The sequence below is a fragment of the Mus caroli genome, chromosome 10 (assembly GCF_900094665.2).
Source record: "Mus caroli chromosome 10, CAROLI_EIJ_v1.1, whole genome shotgun sequence".
In the NCBI taxonomy this organism is placed as follows: Eukaryota; Metazoa; Chordata; class Mammalia; order Rodentia; family Muridae; genus Mus; species Mus caroli.
This window is the reverse complement of record NC_034579.1, coordinates 23030858-23054878: the sequence shown is the minus strand read 5'-3', so window position 1 is coordinate 23054878 and position 24021 is coordinate 23030858. Positions and strand designations below refer to the sequence as shown.

The 24021-nt window shown below is 37.9% G+C and overlaps 1 protein-coding gene across 3 annotated transcripts in view; it reads left to right on the top strand.

Moving 5' to 3' along the window:
* Positions 1 to 24021, top strand: part of Lama2 (laminin subunit alpha 2) — a 601578-nt gene that overhangs the window by 488609 nt on the left and 88948 nt on the right. The gene's annotated exons all lie outside the window — the stretch shown is intronic.

Sequence of the window (24021 nt, the reverse complement as noted above, 5' to 3'; positions counted from 1 at the left end):
TTTTTTTTTTTTTTTTTTTTTCCTACCATCTACTCCTCTTAGGTGTATTTGCTTCTTTTTGTTCTAGAGCATTCAGGTATGCTGTTAAACTACTAGTATATGCTCTCTTCAGTTTCTTTTTGGAGGCACTCAGAGCTATGAGTTTTCCTCCCAGCACTGCTTTCATTTGTGTCCCGTAAGTTTGAGTATGTTGTACCTTAATTTTCATTAAATTCTAAAAAGTGTTTAATTTCTTTCTTAATTTCTTCCTTGACCAAATTATCGTTGAGTGGGGCATTGTTTGGCTTCCATGTGTATGTGGGCTTTCTGTTTTTGTTGTTATTGAAGACCAGCCTTAGTCCATGGTGATCTGATAGAATGCATGGGATAATTTCAATCTTCTTGTCTCTGTTGAAGATTGTTTTGTAAATGATTATATGGTCAGTTTTAGAGAAAGTTCTGAGAAGAAGGTATATTGTATTGCTTTAGGATGAAATGTTTTATAAATATCTGTTAAGTCCATTTGGCTCATAACTTCTGTTAGTTCCAGTGTGTCTCTATTTAGTTTCTGTTTCCATGATCTGTTCATTGATGAGAGTGGGGTATTGAAATCTCCCACTATTATTGTGTGGGATGCAATGTGTGCTTTGCACTTTAATAAAGTTTCTTTTATGAATGAGGTTGTCCTTGCATTTGGAGCATAGATGTTCAGAATTGAGTGTTCATCTTGGAAGATTTTTCCTTTGATGAGCATGAAGTGTTCTTCCTACTTTTTTTGCGATAACTTCAGTTGAAAGTTGATTCTTTTTTTAATATTAGAATGGCTACTCCAGTTTCTTTCTTGGGACCATATGCTTGGAAATTTTTTTCCAACCTTTTACTCTGAGGTAGTGTCAGTCTTTGTCACTGAGGTGTGTTTCCTGAATGCAGCAAAATTCTGGGTACTATTTAAATATCCAGTCTGTTAGTCTATGTCTTTAGGGGAGGAGGGTTGAGTCCATTGATGTTAAAAGATATTAAGGAAAAGTGATTGTTACTTCCCATTATTTTTGTTGTTAGAGGTGGAACTATGTTTGTGTGGCTATCTTCTTTTGGGGTTGTTGAAAGATTACTTTCTTACTTTTTCTAGAGTATAGTTTCCCTCCTTGTGGTAGTGTTTTCCATCTAAATCCTTTGTAGGACTGAAGTTATGGAGAGATATTGTGTAACTTTGGTTTTGTCATGGAATGTCTTGGTTTCTCTATCTATGGTAATTGAGAGTTTTGCTGAGTATAGTAGCCTGGGCTCTCATTTGGTGTTTTGATTATTATATGACAGGAGGAATTTCTTTTCTGGTCCAGTCTATTTGTAGTTCTGTAGGCTTTTTGTATGTTCATGGGCATCTCTTTCTTTAGGTTAGGGAAGTTTTCTTCCATAATTTTGTTGAAGATGTTTTCTGGCCCTTTAAGTTGGGAATCTTCGACCTTTTCTATACCTGTTATCCTTCAGTTTTGTCTTCTCATTATGTCCTGGATTTCCCAGATATTTAGGGTTAGGACCTTTTTGCATTTTGCATTTTCTTTGACTTTATGTCAATGTTTTCTATGGTATCTTCTGCACCTGAGATTCTCTCTTCTAGTTCTTGTATTCTGTTGATGATGCTTGTATATATGACTCCTGATGTCTTTCCTATGTTTTCTAACTCCAGAGTTGTCTCCCTGTGTGATTTCTTTATTGTTTCTATTTCCATTTTTAGATCTTAGTTGGTTTTGTTCAATTCCTTCACTGGTTTGATTGTGTTTTCCTGTAATTTTTTAAAGGGTTTTTTTATTTCCTCTTTAAGGGCTTCTAGTAGTTTACCTATGTTCTCCTATATTTCTTTAATGTAGTTATTTATGTCGTTCTTAAAGTCCTCTATTATCATTATGAGAAGTGATTTTAGATTTGAATCTTACTTTTCCAATGTGATGGTGTATCCAGGACTTGTTATGGTGGGAGAATTGGGTTCTGATGATGGGTTACTACCTTAGTTTCTGTTGCTTGTGTTATTTCCCTTGCCTCCCGCCATCTGATTATCTCCAGTGCTACCTGCCCTCGATATATCTAACTGGAACATGTCCTTCCTATGATCCTGGTTGTGTCAGAACTTCTCAGAGTTCAGCTGACTCTGGGATTCTGGGATTCTGGGATCATGTGATCCTGAAATCCTGGGTGTGTCAGAGCTGCTGGGAGTCAAGCTGCCTCTGAGACACTGAGATCCTGGTTTGATCATGCTCCTGGGATCCTGGAATCTTGGGATCCTGTGGTACTGGACATGATAGAGTGCCTGGGAATGGAGCTTCTACTGGATGCTGTGGGACTGGCTGTGGAGTTAGTGCCCAAGGTCTTCTCAGGGTGCCTCTGATCCTGTTGTCCTGGGCATGTTAGAGTACCTGGGAGTGGAGCCTCCTCTGGGTGTTATGGGACTGGCTGTGGAGTTCACTCCCAAAGTCTCCTTACGGCACTGGTACAGATTGAAAGGGATTTCCAACATTTTTTCAGACATAGTATTTTGATTTTGTAATTGGCAATGCTATCTATGAACATTATTTCACATAAGCATGCTCTCAATATGACAAAAATATGTATAGTAACCTGTAAGATTTATTGAAAATTCTGCCCTAGTCCTAAACAAAATTTTGTATAATGATGTTTTATGCAAATAAAGTTAACAATTCAAGCAGCATATTTTAAAGCTAAGCTCTCTAACATAATAAAAGCATAATAATGTGATACAATCATGCTGAAGACAGTAGGAAAATATTTCTTTTCTCTAATTAAACTATTTTGTTTCTATAAGAGCAGAAAACACATACATAATCAAATCATTGCAATTTGTAACATACAACAGTCTTACATCTGAGTGGTGATGTTCAACTGGTGTTGTGTCTTTTATCAGAATCTACAATGCAAAGTGCAGATTTCGTGTGTCAAGGCTGCAGCAATGATGTGCAGAGTGCAAGTGATGCCAGGCACACCTGGGATTCACATTTACACAGTCAGTGCACCTTCAGAAACATTTTAATGCTCTCCCATTTCTAGTGGCCCTCACATTCTATAAATCACAGTTTGTGAAGCAGAAAGAAAGTATAGTTTTGAATAAGAACCTGGGACCATAGCCTAGCCATATTGACAACCAGAATAGCCATCACAATGTGATCAGATGGAAAATCTTCAATCTATGCCACAAAAGGCAAGACAGACAGGAATGGAAACCATTACATTCATGTGAACATATGTCTATATGTGCATATGTCTATATGTGATGAAAATATGATAGAATTTAGTTAGTTCGAGTACATAAGTCAGAACAGCTTTCACTTGTTGTCATCAATAATTCTAGAAATTTCAAAGCCTGGATTCATGTTAGTTCTGTGTCTTACATCCACTGTGCCAGGGTCAGTCTTTGTCTTCCTTACAGCTAACACCATACTTCACAGAATGAAGAGCTGTCCTGTCAGAGAGGGAGAATAACATTCCAGCTCTCCTCTCACCATAGGATGAATGACCTGAGCACATGTGGAGTAGAGAAAGCACTGACCAGAATTGGATAGCACTCCAATCTAGCCATAAGGAAGACTGGGAATAAAGAACGCACAAAAAAACTGTCAAGAACAAACAGGCTATAACACAAGTTGTCCTTATAATTAAGTGCAAAGTGAATAAAATGTTCAGCCAGGTTAGAATGATTTTCATATTGGATTAAAAATGTAAGAACTTACACAAAATACCACTGACCTGTGAGGATATGGAAACATTGGAAATGAAAGATCAGATAAATCTGGGAAACTGATTTTTAAAAATGTAGGAACAGACTGTTCATAGCAACAATCACAGTTAGCATAGAGTCTTCTGGATTCTGCCTGTGCCCTGGAGCTGACCTTACAAAGCTCTCCATACCCAAATCCCACTGGGAGAGAGCTAGTTTCCCAGGAGTTCTGACACATCTTTTGAGCACAGGTAAGACCACTTCTGCTCAAATTCCTAGCCCAAGAGGGACCAGCCCAAAGTCATCAGCACACAGGAACCAAGAAACAGCCAATGACAGGATCCTTCTGGAGTCCATCTGCTTCCAGAGCTGACCCTGTGCCATAGCTCTCCATACCCAAATTCTGCCAGAACAGAGCTGATCTCCCAGGAGTGCTGACACATGGGCTTACAGGACAGACAAGCCACAGTCAAAGACAGCAAGACCAGCTAACACCACAGATAACTGAATGGAGAGGCAAGTACAAGAACATAAGCAACAGAAACCAAGGCTACTTGGCATCATCAAAACTCAGTTCTCCCACCACTCCATGGATACCCCCAACGCACTGGAAAAGCAAGACTCTGATTTAAAGTCCTATCTCCTGAAGATGATAAAGGACTCTAAGAAAAACAGGAGAACACTGGTAAACAGGTAGAAGCCCTTAAAGAGGAAACAGAAAAATTCCTTGAAGAATTGCAGGAAAACACAACCAAACAGGAAAAGGAGTTGAACAAGACCATCCACAAAAATGGAAATAGAAGCAATAAAGAAATCACACAGAGAGACAACCCTGGAGTTAGAAAACCAAGGAAAGACATCAGAAGTCATAGAATCAGTCCTCTCCAACAGAATACAAGAGCTAGAAGAGAAAATCTCGGTGCAGAAAATACCATTAGAAAACATTGACATAACAGTCAAAGAAAATGCAAAATGCAAAAATCTCCTAACCCAAAACATCCAGGAAATTCAGGACACAATGAGAAGACCAAACCCAAAGATAATAGGTATAGAAGAGAGTGAAGATTCCCAACTTAAAGAGCCAGTAAATATCTTCAACAAAATGATAGAAGAAAACTTCCCTAACCTAAAGAAAGAGATGTCCAAGAAACCTACATGGGAAAAAGAGGGAAAGAATCAGGTATGGGAGCAGATGGAAGAGATGTACAGAGGGTCAGAAAATTGAACAGAGATTATAACAATGAGGCATGGGGAACTGGGTTAGCAACCAGAAAGTCCCTGATGCCAGGAAAGCAAGAACCACCCAGAACCCCACGGTGATGACCTTAGCTGAAATATCCCACAAAAGGAAGGGAGAACCTGTTGAGACCATATCCAGAGGTTAGACATGGCGCCCCGGTTAAGGAATGGGGCCAACCACCCACCTCCAAAACTTCAACCCAGAATTGCTCCTGTATAAAGGAAATGCAGGGACAAAGAGTGGAACAGAGACTGAAGGAAAGGCCATCCAGAGACTGCCCCACCTGGGGATCCATCCCACATGCAGACACCAAACCCAGACACTATTGCTGATGCCAAGAAATGCTTGCTGATAGGAACTTGATACAGCTCTCTCCTGAAAGGCTCTGCCTGATCCTGACCATTACAGATGTGGATGCTCACAGCCAACCATCAGACTGAGCACATGGACCCCAATGGAGGAGTTAGGGACTGAAGGACCTGATGCCATTATCTGGCATCAATGAGAGGGTAGGGCCTTGGTTCAGTGAAGGCTTGATCCCCAGAGTAGAGGAATGCTAGGGCAATGGGGCAGGAGTTGGTAGGTGGGTAGGGTGTACCCTGATAGAAGCAGGGTAAGGGATAGGGGGTTTGCAGAGGGGAACTGGGAAAGGGGATAACATTTGAAATGTAAACAAATAAAATATACTTTTTTTAAAAGAAGTACCTTAGATAGGATGAATAAATGCCCTCTTGGAACCTTGTAACAATCAGAGAATGAATTGATGCCTTATTAATTAAAATCCTCACAGAACCTAACCACAACAACAAAAGGACCATGAAGCAGAGCATGAAGAATGTACCAGAAGAACATGATGACCTGAAGACATCTAGGCTGTAGAATATCATCATGGACTATAAAAATAGGAACAGACAAAAATGTCATATAACTGTCCACGGACAAGCTCAACAGGAGATGGTTCAGAACACTGGCTGCCCCTGCACCCACATGGTAGATCACAACTGCCTAGAACTCCAGGCCCAGATGATCTTAGGGCTACTTCTGGCCTCCATAGGTACAAGGCACACACAGGATGTCCACATGAACATTTACGCATATAAGAGACAAGTGAATATAAGTTCAAAATTTAAAACACACTTAAAAATATTTTAAGAGTCAAAGGATATAGAATAATTGAAAACCACCAAATACTTAGCCCAGAAAGAGTAACTTAATTATGGAGTGAAAATAAACTGGTAATTACTGAAAGATGTGAAAAGATCGAAATGAAAACTAATTAAATCTAAGGTTCCTTTCATTCAAGGCACTTAAAAAGCAAAAGAAGAAATAAAAACAAAAACTGAAATTAATGGCATAGAAAAAAACATTAGAATTAACAAAATAGAAAGCTGATTCTCAGACAAATGGGCAGCACATCAACAGAGAAGGCAGAGCGTGTTAGGCAAACACAGGAGCAGGATTGGGAATAAAAAGCCCATAGCTACTAGAGACCGTGCACATTCACAACAGAATGTGAATACACTAGCATCCCATGGCAGCTATAGTCTTTAAATCCTCAAATGAAGTGGAAAGTAAGTCTAGAGCAAAATTATCTCTAAAGTAAAATCGTCAACTTCCAAAGAATTTCATCAAGTGAAGTAATTCAGTGGTTCACAATTTATCTCCAGCCAAATGTTAAAGTCTACCATTAATTCAAGGACCCCACAAATAAAACTTCCCAAAGCACAGGAAAAGAAGGCAAGGGTCCCCAGCTTATTCTATAAAACTGAAAAAAAAAAAAAAGTCTTGAGTGCAAAACTCAAGGGCTAACAATAATGTCTATTGTTGTTTTTAAGGTTTATTTTCAAGTTTCTGTTGTGCACGTGCATGCATCCCTGTGAAGAGTGCTGTATATGTGCAGGTGCCTACAGAAGCCATAAAGGGGTGTTCTGGAGCTGCAGTTGCAAGGAGCTTGCCAGCTGCCTAGCTATGGGTGCTGGGAACCAAACACCAGGCCTCTGCAAGAGCAGAGTGTATTGACATTTCAGCCACTTTTCCAACTTTTCTAAGAGTGCCTGCCTGCCTGCCTCCCTGCCTGCCTGCCTCCCTGCCCCCTGTCTCCTCCCATCCCTTTTTTGCATATAGGACAATCCTTTTGATAGACATGAGGAAGTTTATATAAAACATTATCAAATGGTTTGAACCAGTGAGGACTTAGGACTCTGGAAGTTCCTGTTTCTGATATGAAGACCCAAAGTGCAGATGCCTACATTTCTCTTCTCTTCTGTATGCTTGAAAAATCATCTAGTTAAATGTTTTAATTAAAATGAAAATGAGGAGGAAAATATTAAGACATGCCTATAAGATTGGTTTTTCATTTTTTTGTTTGTTTTTGTTTTGTTTTGTTCTTTTCTCTTATTTTGGATTTGGAAAGTAAGACTAAAATGGGTCTGAAAGCAGTTTCTCCACTTCCTGTAGGCTCATGATACATGCATGTTTGGATGTCTGTGCCTTTTAAACGGGGGACTGATGATTTCATGTTACAATCCCCAGAATTCAGACTCCTCACTCTGAGATCACACCCTGAAGAACAATGACTTCTAGATCTTGTAAAAATGTTTCTTCATTTATCCTGCAGATGTAGGTTTCATTCATGCTTGCATGGGTGTCATAGGTTTAATTCCTACTGTGATGAGTGAGTTATGCTTCACTTACTGTACATGGTTCCCCAGGTTTTTATTACCCAAGGTTGGAGCATACACTGTCTGTATCCTTTGCCATATGATGTTTCAGTGATGCAGTCATCCTAACAGCTTGTTCACTTCGAGGAACATGGCAGTGGATCCTACTTGTGTAGGGTGATGTGAGATGGTATAGATCTCTACCCACAATTGTTCTAAGTAGGAAGGAATATTTTCTTACCATCCCGTTTGCTTTCCTTAAAGGACATCCTCTGTTCTTCCTCCAGAGGGTAGGGGGGGCACTCTGCAGGAAGTGATGATAGACAGCAGAGAGGTATCTTTCTGTAATCATGGCAGACTCTGAACCTTGACCTCCCTGCTTATTCCTAGGTGCCTTTGTGTTCCAGATTCTGTGGATTTATACCCTGCTTCATTCTCCTCTGTATGTGAAGTATAAGAAATAACTGTAGAAAATGAAGGAAAAAATACCCATAGAGCCATATTAGTAAAGGTAGAGAAAGGTGTCCATCATGTAGGTGAAAATTTTCTCTACTGAGATGGTGGCCTCTCTGATCTTCTCCACAGATCTCCATCCTACTTCTAATTCCCCAGTGACTTGGCCTCCAGTCTCAGTACTATCTTATAAAGAATGACTAGTCCTTTGGTGAATATTCAAATTTTGCTTGAGTAACATATATATAAAATATATACTTCTTACTCTATATTTTACTTTAGCCATTGGAAAAATATTTGGTGGCCTCCAACAGTTTATTAGTTATGGTCTGAAGTAGGAAAAACACCCTGCTTAACTATATACACGTGACTTTTTTCTTGGCCTAGGATGGAAGCTTCCAGTGCTATCCCAGCATCTACATTTCCCAGGTAGATCTGGAGAGGTCTAAGATTCTCTCTTCTCCTTGTTGTAAAGCACCTACTTGGTGGCTTCTCCCTCTGCATTTTATGCCTGATAAAGACAAATGTTTAATTTCTACTTTTCTTTCCCCAGAACACAATGTCTCCAGATTTAAAATTAAAGCTGTCATCAAGCTCCCTTAGTGAACAGAAACTTGAATAACCAAAAATTACCCTGAGTCTTTTCTTTATTCTACGCAGTATTCTCCGATGTTCATATAAGTGGTACCTTGTATATAGTTAATGACTATTAAAGACCAGTTGTCCCTCCTATGCCTTGTATACAATTAGTGCCTACTAAACACTGGATACCCTTTCCATGTCCAGACAAAGACAAGAGAACTAGAAACCTACAGTAATTATGATACAGACATTAAGAATTAATAAAACATTATATTGACACAGATATAGGGAAGTTGAACAGAGAAGACAACTAACTCTCTAACTCTCTCTCTCTCTCTCTCTCTCTCTCTCTCTCTCTCTCTCTCTCTCTCTCTCCCCTGTAGGTTAAGGTCCCATTTAAATATCTGTGTGAACATAAATGTTTTGTAGGATGTTTATTAATTAGGTTCAAATGGTATGCTTGAAACTTACATTAGAAGAAAACATTATTGGGTAAGATTTTACGAATTAGATTTCTGTCTTTTGTTATCCAGGCAGTAATCTGTCACTAGGATTTTCTTTCCCAGAACATGGTTCAGTTTGGGTTGTCCTTTGCCTGTCAAAGTTTTTATAGCACATGCAGTTATTAGAACATATGACTTAGCTTGTAAGTTTCTTTATTTTTAATTGGCACACTCAAACTTGTTAACATAACAAACATTTTTCGTACAATTCTAGTAAATGTGAAGTAATAGTTTGTGGCCTTGTTTTGCATTTCTATGGTGGTTAATGATATTGTGAATGCTTTATATTAAAATCCATTATCCTTCCTCCTCTTCAGAGTCACTCCTCACTTCTTTGTTTGTTTTTATTTGTATTTTCTCATTATTTGGATTTCTGAGCTCCTTTATTCAGGAGTTAGTGTATGGCTTATAAATATTTCTTCCCATTCAATAAGCAATTCTGTTAATTTCTTCCTTTTCTACACAGAAGATTTGTAGTTTCATGTACTCTCCATTGTCTATCTTATTTTTTTTTTGACAATTGTGTTTTTTCTGACATATCTTAAAAAGAGAAACACATGACCATGTGTGTGGCATTCTTCCTTTGTTTCCTGTAGTTGTTTTATAACTCATTCATCTCTGTTTAAATTTATAATCTCCAATTAGTTCATTCTCTGTTAGTGAAATGAAGTAGCCAAGGCTAAGGAATATATAAAGAAATGAGTTTTATTTGGTTCACAACTTTGGAGGCCGAAATTCGAGCATTAGATGGTAACATTAGTACAATGTTCTAAAGCGCAGTGAACGGATGGCATCTCAGGGAGAGCAAGCGTAAGAGAATGAAACCATGTGATAAAGACAAAGGAAAGTGAGGACTGAGGAGGTTTATTCTCTTACATCAATCAGCCTCTAGTGAGAACTTGCTGAATCCCACAATTAAATGCCAGCTCTTTCTGAAGCAGCATTTTGATAACTGTTCAATTCTTTCTTTTTATATTTTACTGTTAATTTGTTAACAATTTCAAACATGCATATTATGCATGGGGTCCTCATCTCCTACTTGTCTGACTTAATCTTAATACTGCTATATAGAACAGCCTTCCCAGGCCTGAGTCCCTGCCAGGCACACCATATAAGATCCTTTGTGAATCTACTCTGCATTGACTTTTCTGCATGAGGTGAGGTAGGGCCTACTCTCACTGTTTGCATATGGATATCTAGTTATCGCAAGTTTATTCTTGCAGATATTTGTATGGGCTCATTTCTGAGACTACAATACTCTATTGATGTATGTTTAAATTTTCACTCTGGGATCTTGCTACTTTGACTACTATTGCTTTGAATATATTTTGAAGTCAAGGAATGTGATGACTTCAAGTTTATTTTTTGTTCAGGATTTTTTTAAGTTATTTAAGGGGATCAATCATATCCATGAAAAACTCTGGTATTATTTTCTATACCTGTGAAAAATGTCATTGGAAATATAGAATGATATTCAAAGTGTATATCAGCCTTGGCAATATGGTTTTTCATTCTCCTAGCCTAAGACAGCAGGATATCTCCTGCTAACTTTATATTTTTAATTTTGTTTTATCAATATTTTATGGCTTTTAGTATATAGATCTTTCACTTTTGTATTAGTCAGGTTTCTCTAGAGTTACAGAACTTATAGAATGTCTCTCTATATTGAGGGAATTTATCGTGATGACTTACAGTCTGTAGTTCAACTAACCCAACAATGAGCATCTGCAGATGGGAAGTCCAAAAATCTAGTTGTTGCTCAGTCCCACAAGGCTAGTTGTTTCAGCTGGTCTTCTGCAGAAGTGGGTTCTAACAGATGTGCTGGCAAGTAAGGGCAGTCAAAGAAGAGTCGTTATGTAGGCCTCCAGTAGAAGGTGTGGCCCAGATTAAAGGTGTGTACCACCATGCCTGGATCTGGGACTCAGAGGGCTCAGAGATCTCCTTACCTTAGTCTCCTAGGATTAAAGGCGTGTACTACTTTACCTGTTTTTAAGATTTTCATGGTCACTGTGCCTCAAGATATCCATGCCAAGATCCAGGCAAAAACTTGTGTCTTCCAGCCTCAAGATCTGGATCATAGGTGAACCCTCCAATTCTGGATTGTAGTTCATTTCAGATAGAGTCAAGTTGACAACCAGGAATAGCCATTACAACTTGGCTAAATTTATTCCTAAGGATTTATTTCATTTTCCTCCTATTTTATTTCTTTATGTCTTAGTAAGTAGAATTGGTTTGGGATTTTGATTTCTTCATTTGTTCATTTTGTTTTCTTTTTATTGCCTTTTCAGATAGGTTATTATGACAGATAGGTTATTATCGAGAAGTGCCCTGATTTTGAAAAATGTTTTAATTCACCTACATTTTATCATATGAAGCATGATGTTTGGAAGTTCGTATGCATTGTTGAATGACAAAATCTAGGTAAAAATAAAAGCTTTACCTCACAGTGTTACTGCCTTGTGGTAAAAGCAGCTAATGTCAATTCTTTGCACAGTATCTCAAGAGGGTAAAGCAGGCTACCTTCAACTACAGTTCCCTGTGGACAGTGGAGGTCTCATCCCTGCTGTGGGATGTAATTGTATCCTTTAACCTACATCTTCTCACTGGTCTTTAACCACAGCTCTAATAATAACCAATCTACCTCTGTGAGGCCAACACTAGATGTCACACAGTGGTGAGATCATGTGGATTTTGTCTTTTTGCACCTGGCTGATCTCTCTAAGGCAGTAACCAATATGTTCACTCATTCTGTCATTCCTTAGTTTTTAATGGGTGTGTAGCATTCCATTGGACACAAAACATACCGGTTTCCTTGGGTAGATTTAGTGCCTTTCACTTTAGATCTTAATTTTTAGTAGACTTAATGTTTACTCTGTAATTATAGATGATCATTCATTCCCAGTATCAAGGAAGTTATGGTATGTATAATAGATTCATTTATAAAGTACTTGTTTATTTGACATATTAATCATGTTTATATTTTCATTGTTTTAGTAATATTAAATTTATTTTTGTTGAGAATCTACTAAAATTAATGAATAAATAGTACTATTAAACATATAGGATATATAAAGTGAATGAAATTCTTCTCTGTGATCAAATCAGGAATAAACATTTTTTATTACTTGTCTTGCTAATAAAAAAATAATGGTTTCCTGAATATTCCCTATAGAATCTCATTTCCTTTATTTTATTCTGTTCCTCCTGGTGTTATTTTCTCATGTGTTATTTTCTTTCATGTTACTCCTATCCCTAATAATTTATCTTCTACTTTATACATCTCTGGGATCCAGGGTGGCAGGAATCTTTTGATTCACTATAAGACATTGAATCAATGTGAGTCATGCAGTTATGTGATTAAACATTAAAGCCTGGCTAATGAGTATTTGTTTAGAAATATGGGCACATTATGTTCAATATTTAAATTTTCTTTTTATAACTGGGTAAAATTACACAACTCAAAAACATCAGGAAGGTGACTCTAGAGTATTTTCTACAGAAATAATATTGTAAGTCCAAATACTGTATGACTTCGGCCATGATGTGTATACTATTCATTAGGCACTTCTTCTTGTTTTTATTTTCCATCTTTATTCCCTAAAAAGTAACATAACAGTCCCTCAAATAGTAATTGGGTATTTATAAATTTACGAATTAATATTTATGACCATGTAATGTTGGTGAGAAAATCATGGGAACCTACACTTGATGTTACAGTTCAATATGACATCGAAACTGGTGACCAGCACGTTGTTCCTCTTCATTGCTGAGTTCACATCATAACTGAGAACTCAACATTTCCCATATCAGCAACTACAAAAAAATGTTAGAGAGGATCTAAGATGCACAGTTATACTGAGTCTGCATGTGAAAACCATCTTCATTATACCACCAGGATCTCACTCATTTTCTTCATACACAATATACACACTTAAGTCAATGACTAAATAATTATCTATTGGAAGCAGAAAAGCCAGTGATTTTTCATGACCCGACACTGGGTGTATTTAAAAAGTGATAGCATCAAATGCTGCCAAGGTCCAGCCAGCCTAGTGCCTGTCCTGTGACAGTAAACCTCTGCCACTCAGAGGCCCTAAATTGATCATGGCTATCACAGTGGGATCAAAGAAAAACAATTCTTATGTATTTTCATGTTTTTATATTTTTGGACATTTGACAAAATATTTATCAGATTCTTTCATATTTTAAGTGCCCTCTGGTTGTCTTTGTGTTCTCAGCAAGCTAAAAAGTCAACCATGAACTTAGATTCCCAGAAGCAAGCCTTGGGACTTTCTGCTGACTCTGCATGCTTTCAGTCTTCCACAAGGACTCACTCAGTCCCTGTATCATTCTAGAATGTACGATTGGTGCCTTAATCAGCTACTGATCAACTTGATCTACTTGATCTACTTCCTTTTTAGATACTAGTAATTTAGAAATCTATAATTGGGGCCAGTGAGATGGTTCAGAAGGCAAAAGTGCTTGCTATGGCTGGTTGAGAACCTGAATTCACTTCCTGGGCCCTACAGTGGAAGGAGACTACTGAATCAATGTATCCTCTAACATCCACTTGTGTGCAAAGACATGTTTGCACCTGCAGCCACACATGTGTCAAATGCACACATATGCTAATTATGCTAAAGTTTAAAAAAACACAAGGTTAGTTTTTTAAAAAACTATATTTAAATTTATAAATAGTGATTTCCTTATTTTCAAATGCATGTGATCTTTATGACATTAATATAAAAACAACTTATGTCTGTTATTTAAAATACAAAATATGGGCCAGGAAGAGGGAAGAGAATAAAATTGTGCAGCATCCATCTAACTACAAATGTTTGTTTATAATATTATGGTCTATCTGTCCCATATTTCTTCTTATGCTAATAATTTTTCCACAACTGTGTCTTTTCAATGTAACTGATTTGTAACTTCATATGGCAACTGACTTCAAAAACACATTTTTTAACATTACTCTCCAAAGTTGTGTCTTTTAAAGTCTATATAGCAATAGATTCCCTCATTTCTCTGATAATTCGTTATAATCAGTACTTCATTCTTCATCTCCACAGTAGTCTAACACCACAACACGTATAATTTCATCTTTACAAATTTTATGTAAACATAATGTACTGAATTACCAACATTACATATGACTTTTACATTTTAAATAGTTTTCTTTGTTGAAAAGATTTTAAATTTAAAATCACGTAAGCTGGCATATTATCTCGGCACATTCCCCCTTCTGGAAGTGTGTAATTTGTCTTCTGAAACGAGTTATTTCATAAACAGAATGGCACTGCCAGTTACTACTTCAAAAAAAAAATACAAATGAATATTCCACATGTATTCAAATAGTCAACTCAACAAACTCAGGAAATTGATCTGTGATACATTTATTTGAGGGACATTATAAAGTCTAATAGAGAAAGAAAGATGAACAGCTTTTAAGGTTTTAAAAAATAAGTCACAAAGGCGTAGTTTATCTAGTTGATGAAACATAGCTGACCTTCCGGCTTCCCCTCACACTCTGTCCCTCTCACTCCTTCTCTGGTAACCCAACTCCTGGTGTCATACTTCTGATCCCTAGTGGAAAGACTATTTGTTCCTCAACAGTGATTTATTTTTACATATTTTAAATTTTTATTTGGAAAAATTTAAAGCATACTGCCAAATAGAGATCTTCATATACAAGTTAATTTTACATGTAACATTTTAAATTTTTATTTATTTATTTATTTACACAGTCCAGATTTTATCTGCCCGTCCACCCTCTGACTCTTACATATCCCATACCTCATCCCCACCCCCAGTCTCCAAGAGGATATTCCTGCCTCCCACCACCACCACCTGACCTCTAAACTCCCTGCGATCTCCAGTCTCTTGAGGGTTAGGTGCATCTTCTCTGACTAAAACCAGACCTGTCAGGCCTCTGCTGTTTGTGTTGGGGGCCTGATATCAGCTGGTGTATGCTGCCTGTTTAATGATCCAGTGTTTGACAGATCTCGGGGGTCCAGTTTAGTTGAGACTGCTGATCCTCCTACAGGGTCGTCCTTCTCCTCAGCTTCTTTCTGCCTTTCCCTAATTCAACCACAGGGGTCAGCAGCTTCTGTCCATTGGCTGGGTGCAAATATCTGCTTCTGACTCTTTCAGCTGCTTGTTGGGTCTTCCGGAGTGCTGTCATGATAGGTCCCTTTTTGTGAGCACTCCATAGCCTTAGTAATAGTGTCAGGACCTCCCCTTGAGCTGGATCCCATTTTGGCCCTATCACTGGACCTTTGTTTCCTCAGGCTCCTCTCCATTTCCATCCCTGTAATTCTTTCAGACAGAAACAATTATGGGTCAGACTTTTGACTGTGGGATGGTAACCCCTTCCCTCATTTGATATCCTATCTTCCTGCTGGAGGTGGCGCTATAAATTCCTTCTCCCTACTGTCTGGCATTTCTTCTAATGTCCCTTGCTTTGAGTCCTGAGAGTCTCTCACCTTCCAGGTCTCTGGTGTATTCTGGAGGGAATCCCCCAACCTCTTACCTTCCAAAGTTGCCTATTTGAGTTCCTTTTGCTGGCCCTCAGGGCTTTAGACCTTTTCCTTCACCCAATACCAGATCAGGTCACCCTATCCTGCCCCACCCCTACCCACTTTCCCTTCCCATTCCCTCCCTTGCTCCTGACTTGAGATTGCTTTCTTCTTCCTACAAAGTGGGACTGTGGAGTCCTCACTTAGGACCTTCAGAGTGTTGACCTTTTTGAGTTTGGTGGACTGTATCTTGGATATTCTATACTTTTTTTTTTTTGCTATTATGCACTTAGTGAATATATACCATGCATGTCCTTTTGGATCTGAGTTACCTCACTCAGGATGATATTTTCTAGTTCCATCCATTTGCCTGCAAAACTCTTAATAGCTGAGCAGTATTACATTGTGTAAATGAACCACATTTTCTGTATCTATTCTTCTATCGTGGACATCTAACTTGTTTCCAGCTCCTGGCTATCATAAATAAGGCCGCTATGAACATAGTGGAACTCGTGCCCCTGTGGCATGGTTGGGAATCTTTTGGGTATTTTCCCAAGAGTGGTATTGCTGGATCCTCAGGTAGATCTATTTCCAATTTTCTGAGGAACCTCTAGATTGATTTCTAGAGTGTTTGTACCAGTTTGCAATCCCACCAGCAATGGAGGAGTGTTCCTCTTTCTCCACATCCTTTCCAACATGTGCTGTCACCTGAGGTTTTGATCTTACCCATTCTGACTGGTGTAAGGTGGAATCTCAGGGTTGTTTTGATTTTCATTTCTCTGATCAATAAGGACTTTGAACATCTCTTTAGGTACTTCTCAGCCATTCAAAATTCCTCTGTTGTGAATTCTCGGTTTAGTTCTATACCGAATTTTTTTTCTTTTTTTTTTCCAATTTTTAATTAGGTATTTTCTTCATTTACATTTCAAATGCTATCCCAAAAGTCCCCCATACCCTCCCTCTGCCCTGCTCTCCTACCCACCCACTCCCACTTCTTGGCCCTAGTGTTCCCCTGTACTGGGACATATAAAGTTTGCAAGACCAAGGGACCTCTCTTCCCAATGATGGCCAACTAGGCTATCTTCTGCTACATATGCAGCTAGAGACTGGAGCTCTGGGGGTACTGGTTAGTTCATATTGGTGTTCCACTTACAGGGTTGGAGACCCCTTTAGCTCCTTGGGTACTTTCTCTAGCTCCTCCATAGGGAGCCCTGTGTTCCATCCATTACCTGACTGTGAGCATCCACTTCTGTGTTTGCCAGGCACCTGCATAGCCTCACAAGAGACAGCTATATCAGGGTCCTTTCAGCAAAATCTTGCTGGTATATCACATTTTATGATTGGGTTGTTTGGTTTTCTGGTCGTTAGGTTCTTGAGTTCTTTATATATTTTGGATATTAGCCCTTTATCAGATGTGTGATTAATGAAGATTTTTTTCCTAATCTGTAGGTTGCTGATTTGTCTTATTGACTATATCCTTTGCCTTACAGAATCTTTCCAATTTCATGAGGTCCCACTTATCAATTCTTTTTTTTTCTAATTTATTCCTCCTCTGTTATCTTTTCTATCTTAGATATTTTCTTCATTTACATTTCAAATGCTATCCCAATAGTTCCCTATACCCTCCCCCCACCCTGCTTCCCTACCCACCCTCTCCCACTTCTTGGCCCTGGCATTCCCCTGTATTGGGGCATATAAAGTTTGCTAGACCAAGGGGCCTCTCTTTCCAATTATGGCTGACTAGGCCATCTTCTGCTATATATGCAGCTAGAGACTGGAGCTCTGGGGGTACTGGTTAGTTCATATTGTTGTTCCACTTATAGGGTTGCAGACCCCTTTAGCTCCTTGGGTACTTTATTAGCTCCTTCATTGGGGGCCCTGTGTTTCATCCTATAGATGACTATGAGCATCCACTTTTGTATTTGCTAGGCACTGGTATAGCCTCACAAGAGACAGCTATATCAGGGTCCTTTCAGCAAAATCTTTCTGTCATATGCAATAGTGTCTGGGTTTGGTGGCTGATTATGGAATGGACCCCTGGGTGGGGCAGTCTCTGGATGGTCCATCCTTTTGTCTTAGCTCCAAACTTTGTCTCTGCAACTCCTTCAATGGGTATTTTATTCCCTATTCTAGGGAGGAATGAAGTATCCACACATTGGTCTTCCTTCTTGATTTTCTTGTGGTTTGGAAATTATATCTTGGGTATTCTAGGTTTCTAGGCTAATATCCACTTATCAGTGAGTGCAAATCAAGTGATTTCTTTTGTGATTGGGTTACCTCACTAAGGATGTTATCCTCCAAATACATTCACTATGTTCATAGCAGTCCTAATATCCTCCAAATACATTCACTATGTTCATAGCAGTCCTATTTATAATAGCCAGAAGCTGGAAAGAACCCAGATTTCCCTCAACAGAGGAATGGATACAGAAAATGTGGTACATTTACACAATGGAGTACTACTCAGCTATTAGTTGTACATCGTGGTGCGCACTAGGCTCCGCACCACGATGTACAACGTCCACAAGCAGGGCGTGCGCCACCACGCCCGGCTGGGTCTTCAATTCTACTCCATTGATCAATATTTCTATCTCTGTACCAATACCATGCAGTTTTTATCACTATTGCTCTGTAGTAAAGCTTGAGGACAGGGATGGTGATTCCCCAAGATGTTCTTTTATTGTTAAGAATTATTTTTGCTATTCTGGGATTTTTGCCTTTCCAGATAAATTTGAGAATTGCTTTCTCTATATCCTTGAATAATTGTGTTGGGATTCTGATGGGTATTGGGTTGAGTCTGTAGGTTGCCTTTGATAGGGTGAACATTTTTGTTTGATAGTGATCTTTGAACTTCCTCAGTAAGAACTGCTGTCTTCCCATTTGGAAATCCAGGACTGACCATTGTGCTCAAAACCAAATACATTTGTCAGACAAATTAATAAATTCATTTTGTATTATTAACATTTTGTTTTAATATGAGCTACTTTGGGTTTTAACAAAGAATAAAATTAACATGAAAATGCAGTAAAATGTTAATCCCTTGGTTAAATCTTTGTGAAGTGTATAATTGTGTGTGTGTGTTTGTGTGTGTGTGTAAATATATATATATATAAACGTATATATTTTTACTATTTTATCTTAACCTCTTTCATATCATATTAACTATGAATGAATAATTCATACAGAAACTTATATAAAATAAATTATATTTTAAATAACAGTAAATTTGTATAATTATATATCCACTTATACATACACATACAACACATATAAAAGCATATGCTCAGAACAGAAGAGATATTTATAAAAATACAATCTTTAACAACAAAAAACTTAATATCCTGTGGCTCTGAGACTCTCATTTGTATTTCACATATGTTGTAGACACAGCTCAGAAACTCAGATGTGATGCTTATGAATATGAATGAGGTGTAATTAGCTTAGAGAATGTTGCTTTATCACCTGTCTTGATTCTGCTGCCGTGCTTCAGTAACTTACTGAGAAATGTTGGAAGGGTCTCTCCAAATTGCAATGAGTGGAAACAGTTCTGTTTATCCATAAGATGTTAGTGCTCGCTATTCCCTTATCATCAGAGAGCCTGCCTTCCAAACCTGGGTATTGCCAGATTGCTTATAACTGACAGTTGCATGCCATCAGCTGTTTAATATTTTGAAGATTGTCTGAAAACATTAAGGCGTTTTTAAACAATATTGATTTAGTTATTTTATGTACGAGAGTACACTCTAGCTGTCTCCAGACACACCTGAATATCAGGGCATCAGAGCCCATTACAATCCCATGGTTGTGAGTACCATATGGTGATATGGTTGCTGGGAATTGAACTCAGGACCTCTGGAAGAACAGTCAGCACTCTTAACTGCTGAACCATCTCTCTAGCCCTGACTTATTTTTAAATTCATTTACATTTTGTACATTCAAACCTTTCGATTCCACAGGCCAATTGCAAGGGCCAGCTGAGGGCCCCTTTCTTCCTATAACTGCTTACTCCAGTGTCTCTCGTTAATGGCTCCAATTGCTCATGTCTCAATACCCCTAATCTGATTTCAAATGTTGTGGAAAGGTCACATCTAACAGTTTTATTTCAACGTAAGTCTGGAGACTCTGCAAGCCTACAGTACAGAAGTACTTGGATGCTTGTCCTTGCATCAAAATCGCCTGCCCCCTGCCTTTCCCAACACTGTTTTCATTCTCTCCCTCTCTGCCTTCATACATCACTTATCTCCTTATAAGACAGAGAGTAATAGAAACCTATAGCTCTACAGAAATTCACAGCTTTCTAAAGTTTATGGAAAATAAGATTATTGGATGAAAAGGTATACTATATTTTAAAAAGCAAATGTGAAGGAAGAAACAAAATGTGATCGGGGGCAGTAATAAAAACAGCCAGGAAGAATGCAGGCTTGTGATAGAGAAAGAATGGATGATTGGAAGGTAATAACTAGCCAGCCAGATTGATAATCTCCACAGCTAGCAATAAAAGATGTGATGTCACTCTACCTTATGCAGAAAGGAAAAGAAATTCAGAATACATTTAAGTAATGTTGTGCCAATACAGCAATCTTATTGAAATAGATACCCTCCCCCCTTTTTTTTTTACAAATATCAAACTGTTAAAATTTACCAACACATAAATGAATAATTCAAATAGCTTTGATAGAACTTGAGAGGTGTCTCAGAGCTTAAGAGCACTGACTGTTCTAGAGAATCCAAGTTCAATTCCCAGCACCCACATGGCAGCTCACAGCTGTCTATAACTCTAGTTCCAGGGGATCTGATACCTTTACACAGATATGTGCAGGCAAAACACCATTGCTTATGAAATGAAAATAAAGTTAAAAAACTCAAACATTTCTAAAAATATAAATAAAAAATATATAATTTTGTGTTCATGAGAGAATCATTTTTAAGTGAAAACTACACACACTCACCCACACATATATGTATGTGCATACATACATGCACACACATGTATACATACATGCACACACACACACACACACACATATACACACTCCATTTCATCAGCCCACTATTGCTCTTAAACAAATACCTGGCAAAGTCAGTGATTAACAACAAAGGTACACACTAATTTTCTTCATGAAATCATATGTAAAAATTGACAAAATTATAACACATCAAATCTAACTATTCATTAAAAAGATTATATAGTATTTCTAAGTAAGGTTAATTAAAGGAATGAAGTAGATATAATACTTGAAAATCAATGTTTTATAATATTAAAGAAATCATATCAGTTATGTCTGTGGCTGTAGGCAATGTAGCAGAACCTAAGATCATTTCTTAAAAATATCCTAAGCATACTGTGACTAAGAGAACTTCTCGCATATTAGCTATGAGGCCTGTTACATAGAGGAACCATCATACTTCAGAGCAAAATGCTTCAAAGTTTTCTTCTTAATTCAGAAAAAAATGAAAGGATGTCTACACTTATCACTATTTTGTTTGTTTAAAAATTGGGTATTTTCTTTATTTACATTTCAAATGTTAGCCCCTTTCCCGGTTTCCCCTCTGCAAACTACCTATCCCATTCCCCCTTACCCTGCTTCTATGAGGGTGCTCCCCCACCCACCTACTCACTCCTGCCTCACCTCCCTAGCATTCCTCTACACTGAGGCATCAAACCTTCACAGAACCAAAGGCCTCCCCTCCAATTGATGTCAGATAAGGGCCCTTAAGCTCTTTCAGTCCTTCCCCTAACTCCTCCATTGGGGTCCCTCTGCTCAGTCCAATGGTTGGCTGTGAGCATCTGCATCTGTATTGTTCAGAATCAGGCAGAACCTCTCAGGAGACAGCTGTATCAGGCTCCTGTCAGCAAGCACTTCTTGGCATCAGCAATAATGTCTGTGTTTGGTGTCTGCATGTGGGATTGATCCTCAGGTGGGGAAATCTCTGGATCATCTTTCCTTCAATCTCTGTTCCACTGTTTGTCCCTGTATTTCCTTTAGACAGGAGCAATTCTGGGTTAAAATTTTGAAGATGGGTGGGTGGCCCGATCCCTCAACCAGGGGGTGAGTGTCATTCCTAACTTCTGGATATGGTCTTGACAGGTTTGCTTATCACTTTTATTCAGTGTTCTTCCTTAGAAGGTGGCCAGGCTTGTAGGGAGGTGAATGGAAACAGAAGTAACCCACACTAAACAAATGTACTCACTATTCATTCTGAAGCACCATGCTGTCTAAGAGGGGTTGCCATTGTCATGTATTAAAATAATGTTACTAAAACTGATAAACAGATTGATCATAGTTAAGGAGCATGACAGAAATACACAAAATTAATCATTTGTAGATTCTATTAGAAAAGAATTAGAAGTTGAGGTTTCAAATGGGCAATAGCATCATTAATCAAGATAGAAACAAATTTTGTAAGAGCTCATAATACTCAGAAACTGAACACTCCTGAAATAAATAAAGTCAAGTAATCCAAATACAGACTATGTCTATGGGTCAAAAACTCCAATATTCTTATGCAGACAATGTTAAACACATTGGAATATACACTGAAAGAAATCCTGGTAAAAGATGGCTAGCACTTATTCCTTATAAAATGACACCAATGTTGAATTCATTGGGAATAAACACAATAACACAGTTGCTCTATTGGACTTCAATGCTTTCTATAAGTTTAAAATGTGTAGACAATGTAGCATTGGTCAATATTAACAAGTAGCTCCTTAAATCAGAAAAGTCCAGAGGGATATTAAGACTATATGGTCCAAAGACCCTGATGCTTATAAAACCAATTCATATCAAGTGAATAAATACATAAATAGGAATTGGATATTTTGTACAAAAATATCTTAGTCCATATTCCAAAAGTACTCATAAAATATTACAGACCTATGGATAAAGTGCAAAAATATGGAACACTTAAAATATGAAAGAAATATATTTGATCTTAGGTAAAGATTTTTAGTGTACAACACTGTAAGCCTGATACTTTACATGACAGAAAATTATAAACAGATTTCATCAAAATCTGGAGATGATGCCTTTAACAAATTAATTTTAATAAAATAAAATGTAAATCCCAATATAGTAAAATCAATTACAAAATTATGTATCTGATCAATGACTCATACCAAGAACATGTTAATATCCTTCAAAACTTAATAAGAACAAATAACTTAATAAAAAATGAAACAAAGGACTTAAACTTCAAGCATATCTTGTGATCCCAGGACTTGAAGAAAACAAAAAAGGAAGATATGGAGTTAACCTCAGCTGTATAGTGACTTCTAGGACATCCTAGGCTACATGGGACCTTGCCTCCAAAGCAAACAACAAAAGCTTTAAACAGGTTCTCCACTTGTTGTCATCTCCACCAAGGAAGATGGTAGGTAAATACACTAAAAGATGCTTAGCGTGGTGAGTCAGTAGGAAAACTAAAACTGAAAGCAAAATGCTAACGTTAGAACATTAACCTTTTCAAAATAGTGAGGTCATGTTGGAAAGAATGTGCAGAAATAAAACACTCTATTGTTGAGAGTTTAAAACAGTTTAAATACTTTATCCACCTGCTGGTGATTTCTTAAAATCTCAAACTTATACCTATATGTGATCCAGTCTTTCTATTACAGGGAATTTATTTCTGGGGAAATAAAAACATATTAATAGAAACATTGCACAGGAATGGTCAAGGACGCTCTATTTAGGATTCCCAGGGATGAAAACAAAACATGCAGCCATTGGGTGATGAATGAATAAATGAATAAAGGGTTTTAGGCATATCTGTGTAGTGAAACTGTGTACCGGTTGCAACCAAGTATTGATACACAACTCAGACTAATATCCGAATGTGTTCAAATGTTAGAAGCTGGATAAAAGAAGGCTATGCGGAATTATTAAATTTCTAGAAGACTGTATAAAATGCAAACATGATATTGGAAATCAGATGAAATGGAAAGAAGAAATGGGTCGAGGGAGAAGGAAAAGAATACAAAGAAACTTTAGTTTCTTTGCTTTTGTTGTCATGGTATCAAGGTTGTGTTATGTCACAATGTTAGGCTTACCTTGGTCCAAATGGAAGGACCTAAGGTCGATCCCTAGGGTGCAAATTAAAAAACATAATGAAGCATAGTTGCTTGTATTTCCAAGGCTGAGGAATCAGAGACAGACAGATTCTCAACCCTACCAGGGAGTTCTTGGTCAGTGGGAGACTGTATGTCAAAGGAAAATGGTAGCAGCACTTAGGAATGACACCTATAACACAGGAAGTTGTACTTCAGCCTCCAATATGAGCTCTCTCTCTCTCTCTCTCTCTCTCTCTCTCTCTCTCTCAGACACACACACACACACACACACACACACACACACCTCTT